A 24,550-nucleotide genomic window follows, 5' to 3' on the forward strand; every position below is an offset into this window, starting at 1 on the left:
AGGAATTTGTTTACCTTGGATCCTTAATGACGGCTGACAACAATGTGAGTCGTGAAATACGAAGGCGCATCATGAGTGGAAGTCGTGCCTACTACGGGCTCCAGAAGAAAGTACGGTCAAAAAAGATTCACCCCCGCACCAAATGTACCATGTACAGAACGCTATTAAGACCGGTGGTCCTCTATGGACACGAGACATGGACTATGCTCGAGGAGGACCTGCAACCACTCGGAGTTTTCGAGCGACGTGTGCTAAGGACGATCTTCGGCGGTGTGCAGGAGAAAGGTGAGTGGTGGCCAGGGCCCAACAAAGTCACTTTCAATCGATAATCGTCAAGCGACGACGAAGCTGTCAATCATCACTTTCAATTGAAAGTTATTCTGTCTTCTCTTCGAGCAGATGCTCTTCGACATCAACAGAACCACTTTCGATCAGTTTTATGCTGTTTGTATAGCCTTGACTAGTGTTCATTTCGTCTTTTATTGTCAAATGAACTTACGCAATCGATCCAAATTCAAGCATTTTTTTTTCCTTTATTATAGAGATTTTTAGCCATAGGCTAGTTCATCTCTTAGGGCAAATTCAAGCAGTTTTTTTTACTTTTGTTGATTGTTCATTCGGTTAATTTAAACGCATGCTCATAGATCTGTGCACGTGGATGTAAAATTTATCATTGTCGGGTGATTTGTTTACCTATTAATATGGGTATTTTTGGAATCGGAGTGACGTCTAGAGACCGGAAATCGATGACCGACGCCATTTTGATATCCAAGATGACGGCTTCCGATAACAGAAAAAGTAGGAAATACTGTCAAATACCCACAAATATGAGTATTTTTGGAATCGGGATGACATCTATAGTCCTGAAATCAATGATCGTCGCCATATTGAAATCTAAGATGGCTGTTTCCTTTTTCAGAAAAAGTGGGAAATACTGTCAAATAGCCATCAATAGGGTAATGTTTTAATCGGGGTGACGTCTAGAGGTTGAAAATTGATATCCGACGACATTTTGAAATCCAATATGGCGGTTTCCGATATTAGAAAAAGGGGAAAATACTGATGCCGACCCTCAATATGGATAGTTTTGAAATCGGGTGACGTCTAGAGGTTGGAAATAGATATGTGACACCATTTTTAAATCCCAGATTGTGGCTTCCAGTTCATACAAATGTGGCAAATATTGTCAAATACACATCAATATAGTATTTGAAAATCGATATCCGACGCCATTTTGAAATCAAAGATGGCGGCTTCCGATGTCAGAAGAAGTGGGAAATACTGTCAAATACCCATTAATAATGATATTTAAGTAATCGGCATGTCATCTAGAGGCCGGAAATGGATGTCTGACGCCATTTTGAAATCCATGATGGCGGCTTCCGATTTAATAAAAAAATAGGAAATATTGTCAAATACCCATCAATATGGGTAGTTTTTTCATCGGGGTGACTAGAGATTGGAAATAGATATGCGACGCCATTTTGAAATCCAAGATGGTGGCTTCTAGATTTAGAAAAAGTGGTAAATACTAACAAATACCCATCAATATGGGTATTTTTGGAATCTAGATGTCGTTTTGAGAATGAAAGTCGATGTCCGACGCCATTTTTAAATTCTTGAAATTTTGAAAAAAAAATGAAAAATTCTATCATATAAATAAAATCGATGTCAGACGCTATATTTAAAACCAAGAAGGCGACTTTTGGTTTCAGAAAAAGTGGGAAATACTGTCAAATACCCATCAATGCGGGTATTTTCAAAACTCCAGCAATGTCTAGAGTCCAGAAACCAATGTTTGACACCATGTTAAAAGCTAAAATGGCGACTTTTGTTCAGAAATAGTGTGATATACTGTCAAATATCGATCAATGTGGGTACTTTAGGAATCGAAGTGACATCAAGATGGCGGCTTCCAATTTTAGGAGAAGTGTCAAATACCCTACAAATGGCGTCGAATATCGATTTTCTGCATGCACGCGTCGTCCCAGGTCCAAAATACCCATATCTTAGGATATTTTATATTTTTTTCTGAGCCCGATGGCCGGCATATTGGATCCCAAATTGGCGTCAGACATCGATTTTTGGCACCTTCGCGTCGTCCCCGTTCCGAAAATACCCATATTGTAGGGTATTTGAGACTTTTCCTTATCCCGGTGGCCGCCATCTTGAATTCGTTAATTTAATTTTCGTTTAATATAAAATAACATTTTATTACTACATAGTCCAGATGCCATCCCTATCGTCAACCGATATTGTGTGGATACTATCTGGATACTTTATATCGATGCCTGACGACGCGACGCGTCACAAGCAGGCTTCCGGAAATCTCACGCGTACACAAATGCGACAGCGAGCTGTGAGACGGAGCGTCGCATGACTCTCAAATCCATGGTGTGCTACATTATTGTACAAAAGAGAGACCAGAACGATGCGCGCGACAAGCTACACGCTCTCAACAAATTCGAGCGTTTCAATTTTTTTTTGTCTCATCGCATTGCTCTCTCAATGCGACGCATGTATTCAATCACATACGACTGTTTCATTGAAACATCTCAATGCGCTCTCTCAGGGCGCCATCGCCGTGCGCTGTTTCGCATGCTTTGACTCTCGCGGTCCCATCATAAGTGATGTTGTCGGGTGACGAGATAAGGGACTGCAAGGGTTTGTTCACAGAAGACTTGTGTGCCCTTTTCGCATGTATCTTTTGAAATGGGGTGAAGTTTTTAGATGGTTCCAGAAATATCTTCTAGTATAGATTCAAGCAGACTCAACACATGGTTCCAGAGATATACTGGAATCACCGTAAGATCATCACTCATGATCCTAGGAAGACGCAATGGCTTGTCGAAAGGATGCTAAAGGAAGGTAAAGGAAGACTACGTGATCGGTGGATGGCAACCTTACGGTAGTTGGGATACCGTTAACATGTTAGCACCCAAATAATACCGGAATATCTGTGGAACTATGTGTCCTTCAACAAGTCCTTATGCGGAAATCTTCTAAAATACATTTTTTGGAAGCCTCTGAAGCTTTCAGCCCATTTGGTGGAAAAATAAACAAGTTATTGCGCATTTGCACCAAATTAGACTCAGAATCCCTCAGGATACTTTTACTCAGACCAGTAAAAATATAAATGGACGATTTTGAATGTAAAACAGCACTATACTATACAAGATCATATCAGGCATAACATTTGATAACGGCACAAAAGCATTTGTAAACAAACTTTCTAAGGCCCTTTACACGCGAACCAAAGTACGTCCACGCAAACCAACAACATCGTCGAATAGGGGCAACTATCACCTTTCCGAAAGTGGCATTGGTTTGCGTGGGAGTACTTTGGATCGCGTGTAAAGGACCTTAGAAAGTTTGTTTACAAATGCTTTTGTGCCGTTATCATATGTTATGCCTGATATGGTCGGCCTTAAGGGGGGAAGTACAATTAGAATTTTTTTTTCGAAAATTTTTTGTTGGCTTAATTTACTCTATATGAATCTGGGAATGAGCCTTTAAAAGCATAAAGCCGTCCGGAACTTATTTAAAAAGTTATACGCAATTCAGTGAGTGCATGTCAAATGGCTGAACATGTCATAGTTGAACTTTAAATGCTTCTACTGAAAAGTAGTGTTTTCAAAATCGCCGTGCAATGTACAGGTCAGAGTTTTTATTCAAATCTATTCCGGTTTTCTGTTTTATGTTCATAATTAAATTCTCCACAACATGAATAGTAAGATTTTTTAGATTTGTTTGTTATAACATGTTTTTTTTATAAACAAAGTCGAAAAAAATAGGGTTTTTTAATTTTTTTTTCAACTTCAAATTTTTTTGTGAAAATAACACTATTTTTACATACGAATTAATTCATGTTGTGCGCTGTACCTTCAAATTTAATGTCCTGTTTTTTATGTTTCAGACGTGATCATGGACGTAGGGACTGCACGGCGCGAAGTGCTGCTTTAAAAAATTGACTTCACATTATTTATAATAATTGGGCTAAATTGCAAAATTAAAAAAAAATGTCACTGATAATTAATCTTCATTAAATCCTTAATAACATACATAAAGAATCGCTAACATTCATTTATTTCCCTACTCGCAATCCACTCTCAAAGATAGGCCTCATTTTAGGCCTTCTAATTGTACTTCCCCCCTTAAGTCAGAAGGGACTAAGTAGCAAAATAAAAACAAAAAATGAGTCAATGATATCATAAGATCAAGAATTTCCTCAGCTACATTTCATTTTTTCAGCCAGATTTGAAAAAATTAGAGTGGCACGAGAAAACGGTCATATGATTTTTCCCATTACATAAGACACAATATTGAACAGCCAACTTTAAACTCGTTTTTCCCAAAATCAAAAAAAAAATTCACATTTCGGTCTGACTTGACCGATCATATCAACACGCTAGTAATGATAGAACTCTGAAGATTAATATTTTTATTTGTCTTGCTTGAGTGAACACTATTTTAAGGGATTATTTTCAACGCAGAAGTGTACTTTGCTGCAAAAACGTTGGTGGTGACTTCTCATTGCATACACACAAGTCTGCACTTAAAAATTAACCAAGTTTAACATGTTGTAAATGTGTTCTGTCAGATCAATTGAGTTGAAATTTTTGACACAAAACTTGCTTTTCCATTGACCTTTGTCCGATCAGCTATGCACAAATTTAATTTTTATTGTCACCTTCTAGCAGGTGCTTCAAAAAATTTGGTATTTCTTACACGTGAAATTCAACATATTTGTAGTTTTGCGTCAAAATTTCAGCCCAATTGATCATAACAGAACACATTTATAACATGTTAAACTTGGCTAGTTTGTATGAAAACGACCTTTGTCCGATCAACTTTGCACCACAGTGTACGTAGGTACGAAATGCTGGATTAAGGTTAAAGTAATAAATTTAGGAACAATTTGTGTCATATCTGTATTACGGATTGTTGCTAAGCTTCTTGCTTCAGGAATTGTATTGAATACCTGTCAATCAACAAAACTTATTACGGCAGCAACTGAATTCTTCAGATGTGTTAGCGCTCACAGGATAGTTCATATCAGCCACCATGATGCTGAATTAATTATATGATTTGAGTAGTAGCTATACTGAAGATCCGAGAGATGTCGCCCCTTCAGTGGTAGGAAAATCATTTTTGCAGTATGGAGAATATCAGAAAATCCACGTTTTTTGACTAAACATGCTTTCACAGAAGGAAACAAATAAACGAGTGTTTACCTTATCACCATAGTAATGTACTCGTGCAATTTTTGTGCATCTAAAACTGCCCATTAAGACGATAATGAATAAAAACTGAAAATTCTCATGCATTTCCAAATGGTTTCCTACCATTCCCATACATTCGAAGTGACTGGCCCTCTGGATGTGGATGATGTCAAAAACAACAAAACATGATTAATTGAAACAATCAATTTGCGACGACATATTTCTTAATAGTCCTAGTGTTAGTACCGTGGACTCTCGGTGAAATTAAAAAAAAAGCATATTAACGAGCAAATAAACCACAACATGATTGTACATTTCGCTTACCAAAGCCACATCTCTAACTTCGTTCGTTATGAATGGGCTATTTTTCAAGTTAATCCTTTAATCAACGAAAATTGCCGCTAGGAAAACTTTGTTTGTCATAACCATCCGACACCTCTTCTCCATGTTCCATAAGAGTCTAGTAGCTAGGTCGCTTTCCATCGTTTCCAAAACAAAACAACACTTTCCCCACATCAAGAACACGAGTTGGTCTTCCAGTTGAGTTTGTTATTTCGATGTCGCATTGAAACGTCACTTAGCGACGTCTCATTGCGAAAAGCGCATGAGCTTCGGCTCACGCGACGTCGCATGATACTCGTTCTCATGAAACGCATACATCCGGAAATGTGCTGTGCTTACAAAACAGTGCGACACACAGACATTATGAGAATGTGAGATGCGACAAAACTGAAGAGAGAGAAACAGAGTGCTACAAATCTCTTGCGCATGAGACTGCTATGATTATGAGACTATTCGTATTGCGTCTCGCATACGGTAGCGCGCGCACTGGAAGCCTGCTTTCACTTCATCATTCGACTTGTGAGTCACAAGTCGAATGATGAAGTGAAAGTGAAAAAAAAAAACGAAGGAAGCAAATGAAATGAACTGATGCACTTGACGAACGAAACAAGCGATAGTCAAGTCATGTTTGATAGCACGATGATAGCGACGATGATGAGCACGATGGGCGGACCAGGTAGAGCGTTATCTAGTGGTCATTGGGCATGACCGAGGATGGAGAGCGGCAGCCGCAAACCGAGTATTGTGGCGTACTATTGTTGATTATGTCTTATCTTAAATGTGATGTTGTACAAATAAATGTATGTATGTATGATATGAGTATTCTTTGGAGCGATTGTTTAAAATGTAATACTAAAAATTTAATTTCAAACAAATTTTATAAAACCTCGTATATCTCAGCAACTTTTCAAAAAAATCTACGTTATAAAATTTTGCCGGAGACAGTCAACCTCTATCTTGCGAAATAAAAAACTTTGTTTCGCTACGCCATCCTTACGGCCAAAATTTAAACTATTTTTATTCACCAATTTTTTTCCTTGATTTGTTTTCTGTCGATCTTGCTTTCCGTGCTTAGCACCAACACTACCGACGCCAGGGAGGCAGCTGCCATACCTGGACCCTACCTATCGACCAATCAACTCATGAACCGGGGACCAACGGCTTTACTTCCCATCCGAAGGAAGGCGTCCTCACTGAAAACGTCAACTCAATTGGTTGCCATCCCAGAGTGTCGTTATTTTTTTTCCTGCTAGATTTTAGTCCTGTGCTGATTACTTAAATTCAGTACATTGTGTGATCAGAACACAGCTCTGAGTTCAACAAAGAAGCTACCTAGCTGAACAATGCAATAATGATTACACCACCAACCCTACACAGATTTAACGAACTAAATTGTATCTTTGATCTCGCCCTAGTGTTGCAAGCTGACCGCATGCGTCCGAGAAGAATGCCCTCGAAACAACGCCCGCTCAATCTCCATACTAAAATCAAATTAACTTTGGCAAATTAAAACGCTCTTTCACCTTTTGTTGTGAGTTTGCCCGAAAATAACATTGCCACACATGACCATTACATACAACAGCTTTTCTTCAAACGGGAAAAATAGCCAACACACGCCCACGGACAATACACCCACCGAGGTGTAAAACCAATTTCCGAGCCTGTCAGTCGCGCTCAGATCACAAAAATGAACAACATTTGATTAGTTTGTGATCCGTTTGATCACTGTGTTCATTTCCGGGAACCAATCAGGATTACATTCGCCAGCTTTCAAAATCCATGCAAAAACCATCCACCCCGTCATTAGTAATGGAATTTAATTAATTTTTTAAACGGAAACCACTTTCGTCTTAATATCACTTCAAAAACTAACATCATGATTGCAATGTCCAGCTCCTGGTCCTGGCTGCAGTTAATTCCAATACCCCGGAATTCCGCAATGGCAACGCGACGGGAAGCCATTTTGTTCCACATTTTCTTTGTGCTCGCTCCTTCACTGCGAGAGATGGGAGTGTGGCAGTACCTTCAGGAAATTAAAAGTTTGCTTAATTAATTCAATTATCTTCGATAGATGTTGCAACAGCTGGCAGCAGCTCGCACAGTGTGGAAAAAAGTATATGCGGAGCTGAGTACCATTTCCTCGAAGCATTCGTACGCTAATGTCCTTTCGGTTTTTTTTTTTTCATTCTCCGTTGTGCTACTCTATCAAACTGGACTCAACCCTTTTCTTTTTTTTGCTTTGGAGGCTACTGGTTGGACTGAGCAGGATGGTTACTTCACAAACGGAAGACTGCCAAGCGAGCATCACCGGAGCATTGTTCTTGACTTCCGGCGTGCGCCGTGAGCAACGTTGTTGTTGGTGTGGGGAGAAGCTATGGTTGGTTCCATGGTTGGTCACCATGGAAGACAGATCCTCGCTTTGTTGCAAGTTGAAGAGAAGTGAAGATACTGCGTTGAATGAAGCCATTTAATTGGATTGAATTGAGCAATGCGGTTTCGTTAGTTTAAATGATTGAATTACACTCGATGGGAAGGATGGCATCAAAGAACGGATCGGTTGATTTTGGATTTTCATTTAAGTTTATGTTGGCTTATTTTATGAATTATAAGATGACTACCACTGCATTGTAATAAGATAATAGATTTTTTTAATTTCTTGGTGGTAAATATTTTTTTTTATAATTACTTTATTTGTACAGGCTTAATCGAATAAACAGGTGGTAAATATTTACTCTGGAGATAATTTATTTGTATTCTACAGGGCTTTAAGAACCAAGGTTCTTTCTACCTAGGAAAGACGAATACATTACATAGCATTTTAGGGTCATTTTTAACGTTTGTTTTCGTTTCATGAAGCACCGTCTTTGGTCCTTCTCTCCTTCATGACTGATCAACCTTTAAATTGTACGTCATTTATGCATATTCCCTTACCTGAGTGAGAACCGCTATTGAGCATTCCCACGTCAAATAGCAAACCGATTGGACATGATTGTTTCCGATTTGAGTGAAACTTTCCTCATATGTGGGTTACTATTCAGAGTTTAATTTTAACGAAGACTAAATCTTTTGGGAAGGTACAGGGGGTAAATTGAAAATCTAAAATTGCAACTATCACGAAAAGGTGTTAGGTTTTGAAAACTTATAACTTAGTCATTGATAGCTGAAAATAAAACCCAACAATACCAATCGATACGAAATAACTCTACAAGTCTGCTGAAATAAATGCTTATGCATGTTTTTTAAATAAAAAAAATAATCGTTTTCCCTAACTCAGTCGTCATAATATAGTACCACTTGGTTGAACATCATTGTGCTGGAACCTGTAAAATTATAAAACAACGCTGCGGTAGCGCCTTCACTCATTTTAGCATCGGACAATAGTAACAGCATCGCCAGTGGTAAGAGGTAGAATGTTTCCCTCTCTTTCTCTGCCGTCGTACAGAAAAATTTTCCCCGGAGCGGACCGGCATGGAGAGGGATACAACCTTGACAACTAGCGGTAGGCTGTAAGGAGACTCACCTTTGCAACGATCTGTTTTTGCATTAAGCTCAATTCGCATCTACTCGATATCATCCGATCCGTCTGGCGATATTCTATATATATCTCGGTCTCTTATTTGTGGAAATGAGCAGGGTGACTAGTGAACCGGGCAATCAGGAAAACCTGTGAGTTTCGAAGACAGATCGGAAAATATGTTACTTAATCTATTTTTCAGAATAAATTTATGATTTTGGGCATTTGAAAAGATGTAAGATTGTTGGAAAAAGGGAATTTTTTTCGAAGGAATTTTGAGAAGATTTTACATTTAAGAGCGAATGATAAGGGGTAACACTAATACATTTCAGAGAAAATTAGAGGGAGTTTAAGAAAGAACTCTTAGGGACTTTAAACTCTTACGCCAAGTTTCTTGTGTGAGTTCTGATTCAGAGTAGACATTTTAAGTAGGTCTGTGGAAAATTCAAAGATGATTGGGAAAAGGATCCAGGGTTCATAAAATACCAAGGGAATCATAGTTCGATGATGCAATTCCAAAGGAATTCTTAGAATATTTTTTTTAAAGGAATGCTGAGAGTAATTTTTATTGAATTCCAAGGGCATTACAAAGCGAATTTCTAGAGAATTTCGAAGCAAAATATTCTAAAATAATCTCTATGAAGGAAAATTATTCCAAAGGAAATGGATGATAATATTTTAATAGAATCCTCTAAAGGGTTTTAAGTAAATTTGAAGGTAGTTAAGTAGGGCTTGCTAAAAACAAGCACACACAAAAATGATGTGCTCAGTTTTGCTCCTATTTATGCGAAATTTCGTAGTTGATCGCAAATGTCTCGTGATCAGAACATTTTAGCATGAAATCACTTTAATAAATTCTCGGTTCCGTAAGACGGGGAGATATTGGGCCTAGAAAGTGACATTGTGTGTGTGTCTGTGTGTATTCCTCTTAACCCCCCAGTGTTATTATCGAAGAACTCTCTCTACAATGCCGCATTTGTGGTCATTGTAGACAGCTTTAATCCGAGAGTTAGAAGGTGAAAGCTCTATTGCAGATCCAGCAACCCATTTCAGAATGTCTGGAGAGTCACGCCCATTCCGAGGTTACTTTCATTTACAATTAGCCCCGCTTGTATGTATTACCTCTATCAATTGGATGTTAGTATTACATACACAATTCTAGGTTCGAAAATATTCTTTCAGAGTACAAAAATGCAAGATTTGCTAAGGGAAGTTGAAATCCTTCTCAAGGAGTTTCAGAAAGAGGGTGACTAGAATGCATGAAACATGATAGCGCTGGATGGTTCTTTGTAATCGAAAGAAGATAAACATTGTGGAGTAAATCTACAGTTTACGAAACTGCGTTTAATTGTTTTGAGTTTCAATGATACGCTATGCACATTATACAAATTATGCGCAATATGCTTGGTAAGCATTATTCAGGAAAATTAATTCAAGGCAAGATTTTGAGCTCCAAAATACCCTAAATCATTAATTAGACAAAATTCATGTTCCTAGTGGATTATCGCCAAAACCTACCTCGTAAATGGTCCACGTTAACTATGCTGAACTGATACAAGGCTATCCATAGCCACTTAATGTCCCTTCCAAAGCCAATGGGATCCAAAATGGTGGCAGACATCGATTTTGGGCCTATGCACGTCGTCTTCATTAATAGTTTACATCACTATCAAGATTCTGAATTTTAATAGTGATGTAAACTAGAGATGGGTAATCCGCTCCCGAGCTGTTCTATAGACCCGATTCGCTAAAGTGAGCTGATGACCCACGGTTCATTTTTTAGGAACCGCAGCTCATCAGCTCACTGATATCAAAAGTCTAAACCATTCAATCCATCACTCACAGCGGAACTTTTCGAAAAAGGGCCGCGTAAACCAAGACGCGCGCACAATACAACATGTGCCTACTGATCAACAGCACCAACGTTAAAACTTCCAAGCGGCTGTTTGAGAGAGAGTGACATATGTACATGTGCTACACGATGTTAATTTTCTACTGGTATTATCCAATTTATTTATTTATTTATTTTTTTTTCCTTTGGTTTGTTTTTTCCGTCGATCTTGTTTTCCGTGCTGAGCACCAATGCTACCGACGTGCCAGGAAGGCAGCTCCCATACCTGGAACCTACCTATCAACCCATCAACTCATGAACCGGGGACCAACGGCTTTACTTCCCATCCGAAGGAAGGCGTGATCAGAGATGTTATGCCTCAGAACATCCCGGCGGCGCCGACTGGGATTGAACCCAGGCCTGCTGGGGTGAGAGGTAATCACGCTTACCACTACATCACCGGCGCCGTTCCAATTTATTTATGTACCCGGCTCTTGTTGCTGATGTTATTCCTCACAGCATATGTGCTCTCACCTCTCCTCCCATCATTCTCTGGGGGAGCAGAAGATCCGCACAAAAGCAAATAACCGAAAATCGAAATGCAGCTCTCCAGTTTATCAGCTCAGCTCCGGATCAGAATCATCGACTCGAATGATTCCCTGGGAGTTGTTTAGGATGACATTGGATCCGTCCAGCTTGCGGACCCGTCCAGCTCTTCGGATCATTTTTTCTCTCTCGATTCTTCACGATTCAGCTCCGGATCCGGTTCTAAGCTCTGTATGCATGTTTACGCGATGCTTGATCAGTTGTTGCGTTAGTGGCATGCAGCTTTAAGCACTAAAACCACTAATTAATGTTCAGATTTTGAATTTGTGTCATAATTTCTAAAATTTCAATGTGAGCTGAAGAGCTGTTCAAAAGAATCGAGCTGGATCATGCGGAAACGAAACAATAAGCAGACCATATCGTCTTGAACCGTTGGTCCTTTCAAGAGAATGTCGTTCAAGGAGAAACCCGAGGTGGATTTGCACGAGCCATCAAATACAACCCGTAGCTTTGTGGTCGTACTATCAGGCTTAATTACTGCATGATGGGGTAGATAGAAGTGTTCACCCGGGACTTCATCAGTAGCGTCGGCCAACTCCATGTGGCTTAAAAGGATGTATTCATCCATGAATGCAGAATATTCATGCTTCAAGTCGGGATCCCTTTCAAGTTTCCTTTCCATAGCAAAAAAACGCCGAGTTGCGATAGAACGGGAATCGCCAAGATTTCCAACAAGCTCTGCATGTTTCGGTAGCGTCACAACATATCGACCAGTGGAGTTTCTTTGTGTGGTGGAGACAAAGATTTCCTCGCATAACCGCTCTTCAACTGACCAGATACTGTCAGACCTACAGGATTACAATTCCCAAAATCTTGCAACTTGCTGTTCGAGACTCTCCGTTGTGATGACGTAGCTCACAATTTGATTTGTAATGCTTGTGCCCTGGTACGCACCCGAAACTAACCACCCAAAAACCGAGAAGTGACTTGTTATCATCAATCCGCATGTGACCTCGCCGCAGAATATCAAAAAATATCTCGCAGCCAATAACCATGTCAACTGGATTAGATGTTGCGAATGTTAGATCAGCCAGCTTGATGTGATCTGGAATGCCCCAATTCGCGATGTCCACCGACGATGTTGGAAGATCGGTTCACTCTAGGAAGAACGAGAAACTCCAAAGCTGCCCGGAAACTGTTGAACCGTGAGGATACTGTAGCCACCGTGGAATAAGTGACCGATTTTCTTTCAGCGCCAACGCTAAATAGTTCCGCATTTGTTGGTGTTTTCCGCAGATTCAGCAAACGACGGAATCGCTCGGTCATGAGATTTGGTTGCGAAGCGTTATCCTACAGTACCCTAGCGACAGCAATGCTCCCTTTCGGACCGATGACTTTTTCAAGTGCCGTGGACAAGAAGACTTGAACTTGGGGGTGCGGTTAGATCGAGACGTCACAAGTGATTGCAATCTTTGAGGGGAGGCTGACGTATTGGAAGACGCAGGGATGGATACCATACCAGAGGTGCTAGAGTTAGGTTCTTGAGAGGATTGGGATTGTTTATTCGATTCCTGATGAGTTGAGCTCTGTGCTGACTTTTTGGGTGTGTGCAAAAGACTGTTGTGCCTTTTATTACAAAACCGGCAATTACGTTGCTTACATTGATTAGGAGAATGTTTTTCAACCATGCAATTCATGCAAAATCCATCACTAGTTATCAAATTCGTACGCTCAGGAACTGACAACCGCTTAAACTTATCGCAGTAGTACACGGGATGCTGTCCGTTGCAAGCTAAGCAAGGAGGTTTAGATGAACAGGTCGTTGCATGAGCAGCCTTTGGCGTAAAAGGCTTTGATGTCCGCTGATAACTATCGACTTCAACGGATTGTAATTGCAAAATATAGTTCTGCAAAAACTCGATCAACACCTCGTACGTAGGCATCTCCTTCGGGTCTGTCGTCCTTTCCCATTCCCGTTTAGTGGTTTGGTCGAGACGAGACGTGAGCATGTGCACTAGTAGAGAGCTCCAACCATCAGTAGGTTCACCTAATTTGCGCAATACACCCAAGTTTTTCTGAAAATCATCAACTAATGCCGCTAGAGCTTGTGCCGACTCCGAGTGCATCTTCGGAATGGAAAAAAAGAGCATTGAGGTGACTTTTGATGAGCACTTTCGGATGCTCGAAGCAATCAGTGACAACTTTCAAGGCAACGACGTAGTTATTGGATGAAAGTGTGACATCATCGATCAATTTAGCGGCTTTACCCTTCAACGAAGCCTTCGAATAATGAAATTTTTGAATGCTTGATAGCTCTGTGTTTTCATGCACCAGAGAACGAAAGGTATCGGTAAACGAGTACCATTTATCGATTTCACCATGGAACTCAGGAAGTGAAATACTGGGTAGTCTGATTGTTCCACAGGCTGCACCAACGTTTGGATCAAGCGCACGCTCTGTTTTCACCGTGCAATGTGAAACAAGAGATGCTTTCAACGTAAAAAAACAATTCCTCAAACTCCTGAAGATCTTCTTGTACATCTATTTCGACGTCATCCTTTTCCTGCTCGCTAATTAAAATTTCCAACGCTGATGAATGTTCCTGGTATGACAGGTTAATTTCGTCCATTTTAACTAGCCGAATTTGCGCTTCTACTAGTTTGGAGTTATTGAAAGTTTCCAGAAATTTCTGGATTCGAGCAAGAAGATCCATAGCACGTTGGCATGCAATAACGTGTGGCTTCATAGCAGCTGGTATGCCTACCTTAGGATCAGGTTCACCCGGCATGCTTGGGTTTTACAAAAAACTTCACGAGTTACAATAGTAATCGGAAGGGTGTTCGTAACGTGATTAATGGTCAATCGAACAATAGGTCTTTGTAAAAAGAAAAGATGGCGACTTACGTGAGATCCCGTCGACTTACAAGCGTGCAAAATGGCGTTCCTTGTGATTGGGTGTCCTTTGTCCGATGCCAAGACTTCCTTGGGCTTTGAGCTGGTAACTGATGTCCAACGAGGATGGAACTGGAACCTTGCAACCGTGGTCAACGGCCAATCTAGAGGAGCAACTGGTGCTTCTTCATACGCAGGTCACTTGAAGGGACGATCAACCTCTCGATCGTAAATCTGGAACGTGGCGTTATTCAGGGTCGACGCTGGGTCTTTCAGTGGGGAATTCGAGTCGGTACCGCCTGTTTCAGAGTGGCAATCGTACTGCCAGATCCTACCGTAACTCTAGCACCAACCTCTACAACCAAGTGGACGCTAGAGATGCACTCGAAATCCTGTCTCCCCCTAAAACAACGTCGAAAAAGAATTAGTTTCCGTTCTTAAACAGCAAAAAACTGGAACAATCACTTATCTTTGTGATGCTATGATCCCAGCAAAATGGAGTAGATCTGGCGTCACTTGCAGCTTCTATTGTCCCGAATTGCTCCAGCAATAGAATCCGGTTTCGGTAAAGATCCGGCTCGAAGGACCATGTACGAGCCCAATGCTCGCTTGGCGTGTCTCCGTTCACCAATTGTCCGGAGTCCCAAGGGTGGAGATGGACCGAATTCAGACCGGTGAAGCTATCCTCGATCAGCATGCAATCTACCGACGTTATAAAAGTATCGGACTCACTGACGCCCACAGAGATGCGTGTGCACTCTCCAACTGTACGTTTTCAACTCCTGTATATTTCTCTCATCGCTTATCTCTAAGTACATTTCTTATCTCTACTGGTTGATAGTGTAGGTGTGGTGAATTTCTAGGTTCTAGGTAGGTAACTTATAGGTAGGTAAGATTGGTAGCTATTATGAGTGTGTGATGTTGTGAATAATTATACATTTCATTTTCTTCTTTTGATTTCAGCGCTGCGCTCGAACACTGTATTTCATTTCACGCAACCGAGCAACTTGTAAACAATGTTGTTTACAACAATGGGCTTTTGTATACAATATGCTACATTGCATGAAATCAAGAGCCACATGTTAAAAGGGCATACAAGCTTTTTGTAAACAAACCTTTGTAGGCCCTTTTCTCGCCAACCGAGTGTCGCCCACGCAATCCAGCAATATCATCGGGAAGGGGAAAGTGTCCCCTACCCGGTGATGTTAAAAGTTGGGTGGCGAGAAAAGGGCATAAGAAGGTTTGTTTACAAAAAGCTTGTATGCCCTTTTCACATGTTGTTCTGGAAATGTCTCAGAACATGATATATAATGTAAACTTATAAACACCTGAATATCTTTTCTGAAGACAGTAACCTTCAATATGGCCAGGATTTTGAGATACAGGTTATACAGGAAGCTCATGTGCACACTAGCGCTGCGTAGTGAGAGAGTTCTGAACTAATATGGTCACCATCCGAAAGGACTTGGTGACTTGAACAACTTTGCTCTAGACAGTAACTTTATATATGGCCGAAATATTCTATGTTGGACCTAAGATCCATATATTATAGCGCCCGTCATAAGTAACGTAAAAGTGAAGCGCTTCTAGCTGCGTAGTTCCCAATTAAACCTGAATCCAGTGACACAGGCTTGTTGGTCTATCCCAGTACAACAACTTTGTCCAAGATAGTAAAGCTCTCTATATTGAAACAAATGAGATAATCCACCACAGCCCCTATTAGTAAAAATCCCATAAGCTGGGTATTAGACTGATGCAAAATTTGACTTTTTTGCTCCACAGTGCTTAAATGGTTTCAAATCGGGTCCTAATTAGCCTCCCAAAGTTACAACTTATTTGGTTAGAAACAGACTTCGCACAAGCCATTTGAAGTTTACATGTAAATTACTATGGGAAATCTCAACTTTTTGTTCATTGCCTTCTAGTCTTTTTCAGCTGCGAAACAGTTCGATAGCCATTTCGTTTCTGTGGAAAACGAGACAGGAAAAAGTTATTAATTATTTAAGAGAATGGTAAACTTATGAAATGATTAAGCAGCTGCTCTGTAGGCAACACTATATTTTGCAGTGTGACATAGTAGCCATGATTTTTGTGTCCTGTTAAACGCCTCAGAAATACCAATGTTGCCTGCTGAGCAGGTGGTCTTGAGTATAGTTGTAGCTGGGAAAATTTCCTACAAGTACAGTTGAAAGCTTTTGAAGCAGACCGATATGGTGAATTATTAGATAGACATGAACAAAAATCTTGCCTTTACCATAGTAATTCCCATACAAACTTTAAATGGTTTGTGCCATCTCAGTTTCTCACCAAATGGGCTCAAATTTTGAGAGGTTAGTCAGGATCCGATTTGGAATCGTTTAAGTATTGTGGAGCGAAAATTTCAAATTTCGCATCACTCTAGTGGGTATCCTTATTCGCGGATAGCCTGGCAATAAGGATTCGGCAATAAGGGATACCAGCAATAAGGAATCCGGCAGTAAGGATTCCTGACTGTACTTTTTTATTTCCTCTAAAAGTGTATAGATTAGCTTTGTGAGCGGTTTTAAACATCTTAGTTTGATTTTTGTTAAACTGTTCCTACTTCGAATGCCTATTTATCCTCATTTCAAAACACACATCGATCAGCATTAGAGCAATCCCCAAAATTGTCTCATTAACTCGCAGCTGGATGGTTCCATGTCGGCTTTACGGTCTATGCAAAACCCGACAATCAACCCAACCGGGTTCACAATGACCCAATCCCAAGCGCTCCGAACGATAATGAACCCAGTTAATAAATTTTAAAACAACTATCCTGCATTATCCACACATTATTATGCTTAATGAAGGCACGCCAAAGCTTTCCTCGAATGCCTTCCCTCCCCTGTTACTCCCGGGCATCCCGCAACGTGTCCTCATTTTAAATAGCTTTTTATTGACAACAAATAAATGGCAGCAATGGCCCTGGCCATAGATTGGAACGGCCAAAACCGGCAGGCGGGACACCAGAGAGCGCTATAATGGAGTTATGTCCCGTTTAGCTCGAGCGGCCGCGGTCAATACGATTGGGGGAGGCGAGCCGGAGAACTGTGCGTTTGCATTTGACTATAAACAAATATAAAATGAAATTAGAGGAACAGGATAATGGGTTTGGTGCGGTGTGCAAAAGGTGGTAAGTAGTACTGTAGAGCAGTTCCACGTGAAATAGGTAAATTACCAGATTAGAGTTGTTCCGATTTAATTGAAACTATGTCATTTTGGATAAAGCGTCATATTTTAAAAGGGCACTTAGTGTGAAAATTATAGGCATTTTTTTTTAAATAAAATCAGAAATCGTTGGCCTACCTCGAAATATTTTAATATATTTTCACCTTCTATTAAGTTATTTATTTATCTATCTTTTCATTTAATAAAATTATTTAATTATTAATTTAAATAGGTTTTTATTTATTTATTAATTCGTTAGTTAATTCATTTATTAATTAAATACATTATAAATTTAATAAATAGTTAATTGATTCATTAATTTAAATTAATTTATTTATTTAGTTATTGATTTATTTATTTATTTACTCATTGATTTATTTATTTATTTATTTTTTATATATTTATTTTTTATTTATTTATTTTTTTATTTATTTATTTATTTATTTATTTATTAATTTATTTATTGAATGATTTATTTATTTGCTTATTAATTTATTAACTTTTTATAAATTGATTTTTTATGTATTTATGTGTTATATAGTTATTTATTTATTTTTTATTATTTTATTTATTTACTTATTTACTAACTTTTTTTTATTTATTTATTTAACTATTTATTCCAACGACTAAGACTATATCGTCTGCATACACGAATATCTGAACATCTTTGGGAAGACATTTGAAGAGAGGCTCCATGGCGATCAAGAACAGTGATACGGCCAAAACCGATCCTTGAGGGACTCCATTTTCCTCTAAATAAAAGCACGACGACTGATTTCCGACAGCAACTTGGAAAGTACGATCGAACAAAAAGGATTGGATGAACTTTGGTAAGCTACCCTTGAATCCCCATTCCTTAAGCTGGCGGAGAACGCCTTCACGCCACAGCCGATTGTAAGCTTTTGAAAGATCGAGAGTCGCTATGTCGATGTGCATGTTTTCACTCTTAGCTTGGTCGAGTGCACTTCCTAGGTCCGCAGAGTATGTTGATGGTCCGCAACCTCGGCGAAAAGCATGCTGACCAGGATTCAGGAGGTTTTTTTTTTCTTCAATGTATGTTATCAAACGACGATTCACCATTCGTTCCATAATTTTTCCGTTGCAGCTAGTTAAGCTGATTGGTCGAAAATCACGTGATTCTTTGCATCTAGCTCCGACTTTTGGAATTGGGATAACGGTACTATGTTTCCATTCTTCCGGGAAGAGTCCGGTGATCCAAAGCTGATTATAGCTGTTAAGCAGCTTTCGTTTCACATGAACCGGAAGTCTCTTAAGCATTGGGTATGCAACCAGGTCTGGGCCACAGAATTTTCCGGTGGCGTGGTCTAGAGCCCACAGTAGTTCTGACATAGAGAAAGTCGTGTTATATGCAGGCTTGGGAATTGTCAACCTCATGACGATAAACTATGTAACAACGACAACAAAAAAAAGTCAACGCTCATCTGACAAGCACGATGCAACGAAATTCTGCTTGTAAGACTGATATACTGGGCTGTCTCTCGACGAAACATTTTCTATTCTTGTCTTTCTCTCATTTGGTCACGAAACATCTGTTGCGTGACGTTTTCCAGAATGACTTAGTTGTTTCACGTACGTTGGACGACAAGATTGACGGAAACTGTCGACATGGTTATTGACGAAAAAAGTCTATCATGTCATTCTTCCATTCTGTCGCGACAAAACTGCCGCTGGTCGTTTTATAATAGCGAATTCGTTTATTATCGGGGTTAACACCGGTTCCAACCCAGTGCGAAACCGAACTTTTTGTCAGTGTGAACCTCAACCTGAGCTAGGTTTAAAAACAAACGAGCAAACTGACGTTTGTCAGAAAACAAGCAGACCCAATATTGATACCCGATCCAGGTTGGAACTGAATAATAAACGAATTCGCTATAATAAATGGATGTCGCTTTGGATGCGAGACATAATCAGATATAAATAACTGGAATTGTGTTGTTTTGACGTGATTTCACCTCTGACTCGAAGTAGCTTGAATCTTGGCACTGAACTTCGTGTTTGCAGCTATGGGTATTTTTGGAACGGACACAACTGAAAGCTGCCGAAAATCGATGTTCGAAATCCAAGATGGCGGCGTCCGGTTTTAAAAAAAAGTGGGAAATACTGCCAAATACCATTCAATCTGTATATTTTCGGAATCGGGATGACGTCTAGAGACAGAAAATCGATGTCCAGCGCCATCTGGAAATCAAAGTGGCGGCTGCGATTTCAGAAAAAGTGGGAAATACTACCAAATACCCTTCAATATGTATATTTTTGGAATCGGGATGACCTCTAGAGACTAAATATCGATATCCTGCGCCATCTTGAAATCCAAGATGGCGGCTTCCAATTTCAGAAAAAGTGGGAAATATTGCCAAATACACTTCAATATGTATATTTTCGGAATCGGGATGACGTCTAATGGGTTTTTTTTTTGGAAAAGGGATGGCGTCTAAAACCCGTTAATCGATTTCCGACACCATTTTGAAATCCAAGATGGCGGCTTCCGATTTCAGAAAATGTGGGAAATACTGCCAAATACCCTTCAATATGTATATTTTTGGAATCGGGATGACCTCTAGAGACCAAATATCGATATCCTGCGCCATCTTGAAATCCAAGATAATGGCTTCCAATTTCAGAAAATGTGGGAAATACTGCCAAATACCCTTCAATATGTATATTTCCGGAATCGGGATGACGTATAGAGACTTTTTCTGAAATTGGAAGCCGCCCTCTTGGTTTTCAAGATGGCGCTGGATATCGATTTTCGGTCTCGAGACGTCATCCCGATTCCAAAAATATACATATTGAAGGGTATTTGGGTATTTTTCCGGCCTTTTTTTTAAATCTTACCTCCGTTTTAGAATGGATGGTTTCTTGTCGTGATCCTCCTTTTTAAACAGCCTATAGACTTTGTCTCAGGGAACAGAATGAGTGACATATGACTAGAATAGATAGTCGCGACAGGATGGATTCTTGATTTTGTCGTGGCGATCTTGTCGTGCGACAAGAAATTGTTGTTTGACGAGAATTTTCCAGGATGACCATTTTTTAATGTATCTTGTCGTGCGTCAATGACAAACGCGACAATTCCCATATCTGGTTATATGATTCATCAGTGGTCGGTGAGGTGATCGAAAAGTTTGTTGGATGTTAGTTTCGGATGGCCAAAAAGGATTCTGAATGCAAGGCTGACGACGAAATAGAGTTGAAATATTTTCCAAGCTGGGCAATAAGCTCAGGGTCATCAGTTTGATTTGATCCAATAGTAAGTTGAAATCAGGATTGGCGTCTTTTTCCTCTTAGTGCATTCAATCACTGCCAGACTTCTTGAGTGGTTGACAGTGGGCTAATGCCATCGACGAATTGCTGCCCGAGTCCGTATTAAACTGCAAGCAGCTATTAGAGCAGTTGCTAGATGGGCTAACTCTTACCATTGATGCGAGTAAGTGATAGCAGATGGAATGACCCCATCCCCCAAATTGATTGGCGACTTAAGCACATACAAATAAATAAATAATAAATAAGAAAATACAAGCAGAATTTAATTCACTTGTTGCGAGAAACTACGGATCCAACATTAAAATATATACAGATGGCTGAAAAGCCGGAAACAGAGTGGGTTTTGGCCTACATGGCCCAGATATAAGTATATCACTCTGACTACCCAACCGATACTCTGTTTTCTCTGCAGAAACAGCCGCATTGAAGATAGCCCTGGAATCAATATCCCCGTTGAATACCGCCGCAGTGATTTTCACCGATTCCGCTAGTGCTCTGAAATCTATTGAAAGTGGAAATTCGCGGCACTCTTGGATACAGTTTATAGATATGCATAATAACCCCAACGTAACATTCTGCTGGATTCCTGGGCAATCACCGGTAACGAAGAAGCCGATAGACTTGCAGCTTACGGTAGAACCAGTCAGCGACAAAGGACTAAAGTTCCCGGCGGCGATATTCAAAAACACATAGTGACATATACAAAATATGCCTGGAACATTACGTGGTCAAACGTGGTCAAACCGAACCGAAAAGTGAAAGGAAACATAGAGAAATGGAACGACAGGAAATAGCGGAAAGAACAAAGGATCTTATCCCGATTGAGAGTATACCAAACTCACGCACGCTCATTACATAGGAAGTACCCGCAACCCCCCTCGATGCGAAGTATGTCAGTGTCGCCTAACTGTGGAACATCTGCTCGTTTTCTGCCCGGAAAACCGTCAACTTACCTGGATCCATACGAGAAATCCTATGCAATGATCCCAATGCTGAAGAAAAATTGTTGTTATTCCTGAGAGAAAGTCAACTAGTTGATTAAATATGACCACTTTGTGATTTATAATATTCGGCCTCGAACTGAACGTAGTACCTTTAATATTTCCTATTCATTAGAGGCGAATGAATTTGTTAAAGTTTAAAACCTCTTAAATAAAATAATAATAATAATAAGCTTTATTCCAAATAACTACAACTCGTCCTTAGATACCATTTGGATACAATAATTAATTTTTGAGACATAAGTTTTCAATCATAGTGCCCATGCAAATAAATACGCCCTTTCAAATTATGACGTGCTTTATAGACCTATGGACGATTCCCCATGACGAAAACAATAGACAAAGTTTCAATCAAATCATAAAGGTTCGCGCCAGCTTTCAGTTTTTTTCTGGAAGATTTCGCATGGAACTGCTCAGTAGTAGGAACGAAATTATTGCACCTCGAGAACCGCGTGCGGTCCTGTGCCATGGGCATTGAGCAGAGGCGAAAAAAAGTCACTCTTTGGCCTGTGGAGCTTTGCGGCAAATTTATTTACATTGGGCGGAACGGTGGCGTAGGTGGCTACAATGAATCTAGTGCCAGTTACTCCGGGTTCATGATAATGATGATGATAGTGATGCACCCTCAAATACAGGGGATTGTCATTAAAGGCGAGTTAGAGTTTGCTGTGTTATGCAAATGATTATTTTTGCTCGCCATTTGCAGTGTGCACCCGAGAATGGGATCTAATTTGCGCAACAAGAGGAATAGGGTTGGAATGCATAAATAGTTTAGAATGCTTTAAAACAACAGCTTAAAAGGTTATCTTCCATTTAATTTAACTTAATTTATTTTGTTCTCTATGATAGATACGTATTTTGACTACAATGTGCAGTCTTCATCAGTGTCATTCCCATTTAAGACTTATCAAAATCTAGCCCCTTATAGCCCCGTATAAAATTGGAACCTACCTATCTAAAAAACGAAAGATTTAAGTAAAGTAAAGGAGAAAAATCTGCACAACTCTCTAATCAGGATGAATTCCCAATCCCCCACGAATTTCATTAAAATTAAACCAAAGGGCAAAATGATACAGCTTTTTGAAAGTGATGCAATTTAACTGTGGACATCCTTTAGTCGCCTCTGCACAATTTTCAAATCAGTGGAACCTATTGGCTGCCGCCCTAATTGAAGTAGGAGTTGCGATGATTTTGTGGAGGTCGATTCACGTTTTCTCTTAAGACCCTCGCACATTAGATCCGGATCGGACGCGTTGCGGCAAAGTGACAGCTAAATCTATTGTCTAACTGTCAAATTTACGTCAAAGCAACGCAAATGGATCTAATGTGGGTAGCCCTTTACTGGATCCGAAAAACAAGGCACTTGGAACAAGAATTGGAGTTTTCGGTACCGCTTCGACAAGCTCTTTTAAATTCCTGTGAATTTTCAGCCGTATTTCATCCAATACAATGCAATCATTTGAATTTATTTTTCTTCCATATGTAAAAAACATTCTCAATTGAAATCAATAAATGTAACTCGTTGAAATGATCTGTACAATTTAAATGATTCATTTAATAACAGCATACCCTATTATACGGTTCGATTGCGGCGCATGAAATGTCATCGTTTCGGGCAGACAGAACCGTTCGATGCGTTGCGATAAATTAAAACTAACGATGTATCCCCCGCATGCTATAAATGGCTTATAAGCCACCATCACCATTAGCTACCGTGGGAACAGTAACTCACGAACGGTGAAAACTAGTCCTCTAATTTTGGCTCTTTTTGCGCAGGTCGTTGATTCGTTCATGCTTCCTGTGGAAAACACAGGGGGAGGGAAAATGATTGGTTTGTTAAGCCGGCCTCATATAGAACCGTCATAGGAATGGACAGTGATGATGGTTATTCGGTCTATAAACGGAATTAAGCATTGATCAAATATGGACAATAGAATAAATCAATCATCGAAACATTATTGCGGGAACTGTTTACTGTATGGCTTTGCGATGCATTCGTTGCATTATGCTACGAATCGAAGTACCGTCGAAGTAGTGGCGAGCGTATACGATTCGCGGTTGCACGTGCACAAATTAATTTTGTAATATTTGATTTTGAAGAGTTTAAGAGTGCACGCAATTTTCAAGTCCGGTGTCTAAATTAATGAGCGCTTTGTGTTTTTAAAAACCCCAACCTGTTTGCCAAAGCACTTAATTCAGCCCAAACATCCATTCGAAATCCGAAATGGTCCGGAACGAAACCGATCCGCTTGGTATGTTTTCGGAACGCAGATAAATGTTTTCCACTTCAACTTTGTTTGGACATGTCCTATGGCATTTTCGCTACACAAATTGGATTAGGTCGAGAAGAAATCCCAAAAAGCGAGCTGGAATGTTTTAGAAATACACACACACACATACATACACATCTGCTAAGCAGCAGATCTTCGGGAAATCGTTGCCTCGGTATCTCATTATGAAACGACCGCCTTCATTCCGGAACATTTGGAAACAATTTAGACGAGAACCTTTTCCAGCAACAGTCGACCCAGCACAATCGGATTAAAAGGAAAATCTCTCTCCATCCCGCACAGACTGTCACAATGACAACGGCGACGACGACGACAACAGCAAACAGGAAGTTGTCGGATTGTATCGTTTCTTCTGGCTCGAAACTTAAATCGTCGTTTCCGGCTTTTCGCCCTCAGCGCAACAAGTGGTTTTGGCTTCATTCAAACGGTAGCAGCTATAC

The sequence above is a fragment of the Ochlerotatus camptorhynchus genome, unplaced genomic scaffold, assembly GCF_037179485.1.
Source record: "Ochlerotatus camptorhynchus isolate MF236.1 unplaced genomic scaffold, CSIRO-AGI_Acam_v1.1 ptg000277l, whole genome shotgun sequence".
Classification (NCBI taxonomy): Eukaryota; Metazoa; Arthropoda; class Insecta; order Diptera; family Culicidae; genus Ochlerotatus; species Ochlerotatus camptorhynchus.